This window comes from Miscanthus floridulus, chromosome 6 (genome assembly GCF_019320115.1).
Source record: "Miscanthus floridulus cultivar M001 chromosome 6, ASM1932011v1, whole genome shotgun sequence".
In the NCBI taxonomy this organism is placed as follows: Eukaryota; Viridiplantae; Streptophyta; class Magnoliopsida; order Poales; family Poaceae; genus Miscanthus; species Miscanthus floridulus.
This window is the reverse complement of record NC_089585.1, coordinates 38044401-38053942: the sequence shown is the minus strand read 5'-3', so window position 1 is coordinate 38053942 and position 9542 is coordinate 38044401.

Here is a 9542-nt window from a genome sequence, read left to right as displayed (position 1 = left end):
CTACCACGCTGGCCAGCTGAGGTGTCATGCCACGTCAGCAATTGTGGTTGTCGGGTACCGTAGAACCGGGTACCCCGAGCAAACATCAAAAGGGTCACTTAAATCCCATAAAAAAGCAAAGCTAGAAGCTAAGCCATAGGCTCCTCACCGGCCACGTCCGAGCCTACCAGGCTCTCCACCCCGCCTTGAGCCTCGCACAGGAGGTCTCAGCATCCTGACGCAATCTCCACCTCGCGCAAGGCTTTTCACGGAAGGCCTCGGCAAGGAGTGCAATCTCCGCCTTGCGTGAGGCCTCTCACGGAAGGCCTCAGCAAGGAGTCCGATCTCCATCTCGCGTGAGGCCTCATTCTCTGTATCGCTTGAGGCCGATTTGTCCTTAGCCCGTCACCCCCCGCCTCGACCGACCCTCCCGACAACACGTCATGTCCCATTAATACGTCAACCACTCCCACAATCTTAGCCGGACGATGGCTCGATACCGCAGAATGGCCGACGGGACATGGGGTCGCATCAGCGCTATACCAGCTAGGATAGGGCATGGCGGGGATTACCGGTCACTATATCCTAACGCTGTGCACACGATCAACACCCACACCACACCGTGCCCCACAATCCCCGCCTCAAAAACAACATGACATGGACGGCCTGGCCCGGGTCATCGCCATCTTCAAGATAGCACACCAGGTCAATCGCTCTCTCCGGGCCTCAGCACTATGCACCAGGGTCTCAGCTATCTCGGGACTCATGTCCGTCGAGACCCCTCCACGGCGATGCAGCCTCAGCACCAACCGAGCCTCGGCCTCATGCACAGTCAGTCCATAGTGGCTCGCACGTTCGCCGCTACACCCACTCCGAGGCAGTCCTAGAGCTCCCATGACGCACAGGATCAGATGTGACCACCATGCCGCCCTAGTGCTCCAAGGACGGACCACTCCGACGACCACGCCGCCATAGGAGTAGGCCACAGGGCTCGGCCATGCCACCCCTGTTGGCACGACATCGTATAGTTAGCACATGTACTGTCCTTGTCCTCCCTTTAACTATAAAAGGAGAGGACTTAGGCCATTTAGGGAGAGGAGAACTGACAGAGAAGAACACCTTGTAACACACACACACATCCCAGCTACCTGAGAGCAATGTCTCAAGCAGCCCACATGACACCTCACCGAGACCTAGGACTAGCACCCTCTCTCACCGTGCTTGTAACCCCCTACTACTAGCACTTCAGTGCAAGGAATACAAGATCGATCTCTTAGACTAGACGTAGGGCATCGATTGCCTGAACTAGTATAAACCTTATGTCTCTTTGCATCACCATCCGGGATTAGGGGCACGCAGTTCAAATTCACTAGTTAGTTGAGGACCCCCTGGTCCGAAACACCGATAGTTGGCGCGCTTGGTAGGGGCCTCTGCATGTTAGTTTCGTTATCCCAGCAAGTTCCGGATGGCAGACCCCGTACGACCGTTGCGTCTTGGCACGGTGGTTTGGTTTGGGAGCCTAGAGTTCATGTCTCTAGGGCATGAGTACGACATGGTACTTCTCACTCCTCAAGCCCCACCAACCGACAACGAAGTCACGCACCGGTAGCCTAAGCACATGCGGTGCCTGGGCAGCCGCTCTCGCCGCGCTCGCTAGGCACGACGCAAGCAAGATCACCCCAACGCTACGCGAATCCAGGGCGACACACCGCTCCCCGTCGATATCCTATGACCAGCTATTGGCGCAAGGTCCCTGGTCGGGGATCTATCTAGCCTGAGCTTGGACAAGGGAAAAACGCTGGTGGAACACGGCAACGCCCAGTCATCAAGCTCCGCTCCACCACCCCCTGAGAACCCAACTCCAGCGGAGCAAAGCTCGGCGGTGGCACCATCCCCATACCCCTTTGGGTTGAGAAATGCCGCCACCTCTTATGCTTACGCTTACACTGCCGCTCATGAGGATGCCTTGGGATGTCGCCAGCGCTTCGCTCTCGACCTAGATGCCCACACCAACTCCTCAGAGGAGGACAAGGCGTGGCCCAGAATGGATTTCTCTAGACTCCATGACCCTAGAGCTATGCGCCGTTTCCTGGCCGCAAGCGACTACTGCTTCGGCTACTCCGACTCCGACAATGAGGGCACCTACGACCCCACTCGCGAGTGTTTTCACGTCGGGCTCGGGATGCCGAGGGTGGGCAAGGAGGATGAGGGGGTGGACAGCCATTCCCCGCTTCGCCCAGGTACAGGCACCGCCACACCTCCGTGCATTGTCCTGCCGGCTGCACGAAACGAGAACCCCGCTCTTGCGCAACCTCAACGCCTAGACCTAGAACAACTCCGTGAGCTCTAGGCCAAGGTCGAACAAGACCGATTTCTTCTACAGCAGCTTTGAGACTCTCTCGAACAGGAGCAGCGAGGTCATGGCGAAGGCGGAGGAGCCCGGCGAAGGGCCTGCGATGTGCATCACCGCATCCACGATGATGAAGGGAGTGAGCAACCCCTAGTCTTCAATCGTGCTAGCCAGAATGTTGCGGCTGCGGCAATGCTGGTCCATGCAATGCCCGAGCCTTCTACCATAGAGGGGCAGTGGGTCCGCGGCGAGCTCCGAGATCTCCTAGAGACCGCCGCGGTACAGCAGGCCAAAAGTTCCGCCTCCTGATGGCATCGGGGCGCCTCAAACTTGCTCGTAGCACCGCCTCGGTAGGATAGGGAAGCCTCGGTTTGTCCCGAGCCCGCTCGAGCACCGATAGCCCATAGGGTCCCTATGCTTCTTGACTGCCTCAGCAATCGACACGAGGTGCAGGGAGACCATGAGGTGGTCAGCAGGCGACGACACCACGACAACGAGGGGCCCACTCGGGGTTACCATCCACACCGAGGTGGCCGCTATGATAGCGAGGAGGACCGCGGTCCTTCTCCTAAACCGTCAGGCCCTCGGGTCTTCAGCAGGGCCATCCACGCTGCTCTTTTCTCGGCCCAATTTCGGCAACCAGCCAATCTCACGAAGTATAGCGGCGAGACCAACCCTAAACTCTGGCTTGCCGATTACCGCCTGGCCTACCAGCTAGGTGGCGCGGACGATGACCTGCTCATCATCCGCAACCTCCCCTTGCTCTTGTCAGACTTGCCACGAGCCTGGCTCAAGCACCTTCCTCCCTCACAAATCCACGACTGGCACGACTTGGTTAGGATCTTCATCGGGAACTTCCAAGGCACATACGTGCGCCCTGGGAACTCCTAGGATCTTAAAAACTGTCGCCAGAAACCGGACGAGTCTCTCCGAGACTTCATCCGGCGCTTCTCCAAACAGTGCATCGAGTTGCTTAGCATCGGCGACTCGGAGATCGTCTAGGCTTTCCTCTCCAGCACCACCTGTCGAGACTTGGTTCGAGAGTTAGGTCAGAACGTGCCGCGCTCCTCGACATCACCACCAACTTCGCCTCAGGTGAGGAGGCTGTTGGAGCCATCTTCCTCAACAGTGATGCCAAGGGTAAGCAGAGGGATGAGGCCCCCGAGGCCTCAGCCTCCCGCCTCCCCAAGAGAAAGAAGAAGGGGCGCCTGGGGAAGCAGGAGGTCCTAGGGGCCGATCTGGTCGCAGTCGTAGAACGCAAGAATCCCTGAGGCTTCAAAGGCCCTAGGCCTTTCGACGACATGCTTAAGAAACCCTACCCTTACCACCAAAGCCCGGTCAAGCATGCCCTCGAGGATTGCTCCATGCTACGGCATTACTATGCTAGGCTCAAGCCCCTTGACGACGACGCTAAGCAGAAGGGCATCAGCGGCTGGGATGATGACAAGAACGATGGGTTCCCCGAGGTACACAAAGTCTTCATGATCTTCGACGGACCCTCGGCGTGCCTTACAGCGCGACAGCGAAAGAGGAAATGCTGAGAGGTCTTCTCGGTCAAGGTGGCCACTCCCCGGTACCTCGACTGGTCTCGAGAGGCGATCACCTTTGATCAAGACGACCACCCCGACCATGTTCTGAATCCCGAGCAGTACCCACTTGTTGTTGACCCCATCATCGGCAACACCCGACTCTCCAAGGTGTTGATGGACAGAGGCAGCGGCCTCAATATCCTATACGCCAACACCCTGGAGCTCTTAGAGATCGATCGATCGATGCTCCGAGGCGACGTCGCACCCTTCCATGGCATCGTGCCAGGGAAACGCACGTGACCCCTTGGGCGCATCGACCTTCCCGTCTGCTTTGGCACCCCCTCCAACTACTGCAAGGAAGTCCTTACCTTCAAGGTGGTCGGATTCGGAGGAACCTACCATGCCATCTTGGGGCGGCCGTGCTATGCCAAGTTCATGGTAGTTCCCAATTATACCTCCCTCAAGCTCAAGATGCTAGGCCCCAGCGGTATTATCACAATTGAGTCCATGTACGAACATGCATACGACTATGATGTCGAGTGCATCGAGTGCGCCGAGGCCGAGACCCTCATCGCCAACATCGACCAACTCAGTGGCGAGGCGCCTGACTCCAAGCATCGCGCAGGGACGTTCAAGCCCGCAGAGGCCATCAAGCTCGTCCCGGTCAACCCCACCTGCCCCGACGACCGGGCGCTGAGGATCAGCGCCACCCTCGATATCAAATAGGAAGTCATGCTCGTCGACTTCCTTTGTGCAAATGACGACATATTCGCATGGAGTCCCTTAGACATGTCGGGCATACCGAGGGAGGTCGCTGAGCACGCCTTGGACATCCGGGCTAGCTCTAGACCGGTGAAGCAACGCCTACGCTGCTTCGACGAGGAAAAGCATAGGGCCATCGGTGAGGAGGTGCAGAAACTCTTGGTGGCCGGGTTCATCAAAGAAGTGTCCCACCCAGAGTGGTTGCTAACCCCATGTTAGTCAAGAAGAAAAGTGGGAAATGGAGAATGTGTGTAGACTACACCGGTTTGAACAAAGCCTGTCCAAAAGTCCTCTTCCCATTACCCCAAATCGATCAAATCGTTGATTCCACCGCAGGGTGCGAGACCCTATCTTTCCTTGATGCATATTCTGGTTACCATCAAATCAAGATGAAGGAGTCCGACCAGCTTGCAACTTCTTTCATCACACCATTCGGCATGTACTGCTATGTGACTATGCCTTTCGGCCTCAGAAATGCAGGGGCCATGTACCAGCGGTGCATGACCTAGGTCTTTGGTGACCACATTGGGCAGACCATCAAGGCCTATGTGGACAACATCATGGTAAAGACCAGAAAGGCTGGGAACCTCGTCAACGACTTGAGGATAGCCTTCAGATGCCTTAGAGAGAAGGGCATCAAGCTCAATCCCAAGAAATGTGTATTCAGGGTCTCCCGAGGCATGCTCTTGGGATTCATAGTCTCGGAACATGGCATCGAAGCCAACCTAGAGAAGGTCTCGGCCATAACCAGCATGGGACCAATCAGAGAGCTCAAGGGTGTACAAAGAGTTATGGGATGTCTTGCAGCCCTAAGCTGCTTCATCTCGCACCTCGGCAAAAAGGGTTTGCCTCTGTACCGACTCTTGAGAAAATCCGAGCATTTTTCTTGGACCCCCGAGGCCGAAGAAGCCCTCGACAGACTCAAAGCGCTGCTCACGAATCCTCCCGTCCTGGTACCCCCAACCAGGGATGAGGCCCTCTTACTCTACGTCGCCGCAACGACCCAAGTGGTTAGCGCTGCCATAGTAGTAGAGAGGCAGGAAGAGGGGCATGCTCTGCCCACCCAACGACCTGTTTATTTCATCAGTGAGGTGCTCTTCGAGACCAAAGCATGCTACCCCCACATCCAGAAGCTGGTCTACGCCATGGTCCTGGCCCAGCACAAACTGTGTCACTACTTCGAGTCTCACCCAGTGACTATGGTATCATCTTTCCCCCTGGGAGAGATAGTTCATAACCGGGAGGCCTCAGGCAGGATAGCCAAGTGGGCCGTCGAGCTTATGGGGGAAACCTTGACTTTTGCGCCTCGAATAGCGATCAAGTCTTAGGTCTTGGCCGATTTCGTGGCTGAGTGGACAGACACCCAACTACCACCTACTCAAATTCAGACGGAGTGCTGGACCATGTACTTCGATGGATCCCTAATGAAGACTAGGGCAGGCACGGGTCTGCTCTTCATCTTGCCCCTCAGAGTATGCATGCGCTACATGGTGTGGCTCCACTTCGCTGCCTCCAACAACGTGGCTGAGTATGAGGCCCTCATCAACAGCTTACATGTCGCCATTGAACTTGGGGCACGGCATCTCGATGTCTGAGGCGACTCATAGCTCATCGTAGATCAAGTGATGAAGGAGTCAAATTGCCTCGACCCCAAAATGGAGGCTTACTGCAAGTTGGTACGTCGCCTAGAAGACAAGTTCGACGGCCTCGAACTAAACAACGTCACGCGAAAGTACAATGAGGCCGTCGACGAGCTGGTAAAGATGGCCTCGGCACAGGCCCCGGTCCCCCCAAATGTCTTTGCTAGAGACCTCCACAAACCTTCCATTGACTACACCTTGATAACAGAGGAGGGCCCACCTGTGGAAACCATAGCGAAGCTCGATGCCCCCTCTACTGCCGAGACCCCCTCAATCGAGCCCGAGGTCATGGAAGTCAACACCGAGCCTCCACAGACTGATCAGGACGTGGATTGGCGAATCTCATTCCTCGATTGGCTTGATCGGGGGGAGCTTCCTAGCGATAGGACCGAAGCACGATGGCTTGTGCACCGAGCCAAGACCTATGTCCTCTACAATGACGAATTGTACAGGAGAAGTCCCTCAGGTGTCCTCCAATGATGTATCACTGCCGAGGCGGGCCGAGCCCTGCTTTGGGACTTGCATGCAGGCGTCTGTGGGCACCATGTGGTGCCTCGGACGCTCATCGGAAATGCTTTCCCCTAAGGGTTTTACTGGCCGACGACGGTCGCCGACGCCACCAAGCTAGTAAGCTCATGCAAAGGATGTCAGTACTATGCTCAACAAACACATCTCCTGGCCCAGGCCCTCCAAACCATCCCCATCACGTGGCTGTTTGCCGTATGGGGGCTCGACATGGTCGGGCCTCTGCAAAAGGACCCCAGAGGCCACACCCATCTACTGGAATCAATCGACAAGTTCTCCAAATGGATCGAGGCTCATCCGATCAATCAAATCAAATTCGAGCAGGCAGTGCTGTTCTTCACTGACATTATCCATAGATTTAGGGTCCCCAACACCATCATCACCGACAACAGGACACAGTTCACCGGCAAAAAGTTCCTGACGTTTTGTGATGACCACCACATCCGTGTGGCCTGGTCGGCCATAGGACACCCAAGGACCAACGGCCAAGTAGAGCGTGCCAACGGCATGATCCTATAAGGCCTCAAGCCAAGGATTCACAACTGGTTGAAAAAGTTTGGCAATAAATGGCTCGCCAAACTCCCATCGGTCATCTGGAGCCTAAGGAACACTCTAAGCCGACCCACGGGGTTCACGCCTTTCTTCCTGGTCTATGGGGCCGAGGCCATCCTCCCCACTAACTTGGAATATGGTTCCCTAAAGCTACAAGCCTATAACGAACAAAGTAACCGCACCACCCGAGAGGACGCCCTTGATCAACTGGAGGAAGCCTGAGACGTCGTGCTACTACACTCGGCCAAATACCAGTAGAGCCTACGGTGCTATCAGGCCCGACGTGTCCGAAGGCGAAACTTGAAGGTAGGCGACCTGGTATTAAGGCTAGCACAGAGCAACAAGGGCCACCACAAGCTGACCCTGCCATGGGAAGGGCCGTACATCATCGCCCAAGTACTGAAGCCTGGGACCTACAAGTTGGCCAACGAGAAGGGCGAAATCTTCACCAACGCTTGGAACATAGAATAGCTACGTCGCTTTTATCCCTAAATTTCCAAGCATTATATATGTTGTTTCTCGGAATACAATTAAAAAACGTTCTTTAGTTGGTCTAATTTTTTGAGAAACCCCCTGAGCCCATTGTGGGTCTCGGTAATACAATAACACAGCAAGGGAGACTCGGCTCTGCCTCGGTAGAACCAAGCCTCCCTCGGGGGCTAGATGGGGGACTCCCTCTAGGTCCCACGCACCATTCTTCAGTCGTTTTTCGAAAAAATTCCTACGCCAAGACTCTAGCATGCTCTGACAAATCGATTGTAAAAACCCCTCGGGCCAAAGTCTGTTTCCTAAGCAAGAGGCCGGTAGAGTCGCGAGACAGCCTACGCCTCTGGGCTACAGCACTCCCTCACTACCTCTCGCCCAAGGGATGGCTTAAGCCCCAAGGAGGTGTTTTGCAAACAAAATCTGATCAGGAGCAACAGAGGGCAGAGGCTCAGAAACATGAGAAAAACAACTAAGAAACACAAATACTTCAAAAATAAAGGCCTCGACGGCCACAAGTGTTATGATACAAAAATAATTCCTACTCTATTTTTACATGGCCCCTAGGGCCCAGGTCAAGGCTCAGGGCCTTTAGCACCGGCAGATGGTAGGGGAGGAACCACCTCCTCTTCGAAGAGCGTCGCCAGCGCCGTGCTAGGGCCTTTTGCCGCCTCCATCAGCTTCGTGACCGCCGCGTCGGCCTCCTCGTCATCATCAGGCAGGACATACCCATCACTGATGGCCGGGAGGTCGACGCCAATGTAGTGAGAAGAGATGACGGCCAACGCGCGCTTATCACCCGTGTGCAGCGCTCCTCGGAGCCGCTCGCACATCTGGCTACTCAGCATGATCAAACAGCTCCCTAGGGAGCTACCTGACTGAACCCCTTCAACCTCTAAGGCCTCGCAGGTGGAAAGGGCGGCAAGTTTCAGCGCCTTGTGCTCCCCGATCTCAGTCTCGAGCACCATCTGCACCATGCTGGAAGCCTCGGCTGCCCGAGTAACCTCCGCCTCTGACTCTACACCACAGAGAACAGAATAAGGTTGAGTGAGGGAAAAACAACCTAAATTAGGAGCGGAAGCCCACGGAACTCACCCTTGGCCTTTAGCTCTCAGCGTCGGGTCTTGACCTAACAGGCCTCGGCTTTCTCCTTCCAGCGCAGGGCCTCGGCCCAGGAAGCCTCGGCCTCCTCCTTCAAGCATTGGGCCTCGACCTGAGAAGCCTCGGCCGCCCTGGAAGCTTCACTCCCCAGCTCTGCGTCACACAAGGGAGTTAGGGAGCGAACATAAGGAAAAGAAAACAAAATGAGGGGACTAAAACTCACCCTCGACCGTCCCCCTCCAAACCACAGCCTCGGTTCATGAGGCCTCAGCTGCAGCAAGGGCCTCATCCAAGGCACCTTTCGTCAGCTAGTGCACATTCTGTTCCGCCCCTAGCTGCCCCACGAGAGCCGTGGCTGAGGCCGTAGCTTTAATGGCTCGGCCCCTGAAGGCATCCCGATCGCTGACTGTGCGGGTGAGCTCCTCCTCCAATTCCTTGACCCGCGCTGCCAGAGGGGCGAGCTGCGTTTGGGCCGTGGCCACCTCGACCTTCGCGTCAGCACAACAAAGGTGAAGGTCCTCTACCTCCACGCTCCGCGTCGACAGGAGCTCGTTGGCACCGGCAAGAAGGCCCTTCTACCGCTGAAGCTGGTCCTAGATGCCTCTCTCCCATTGGAGAAAG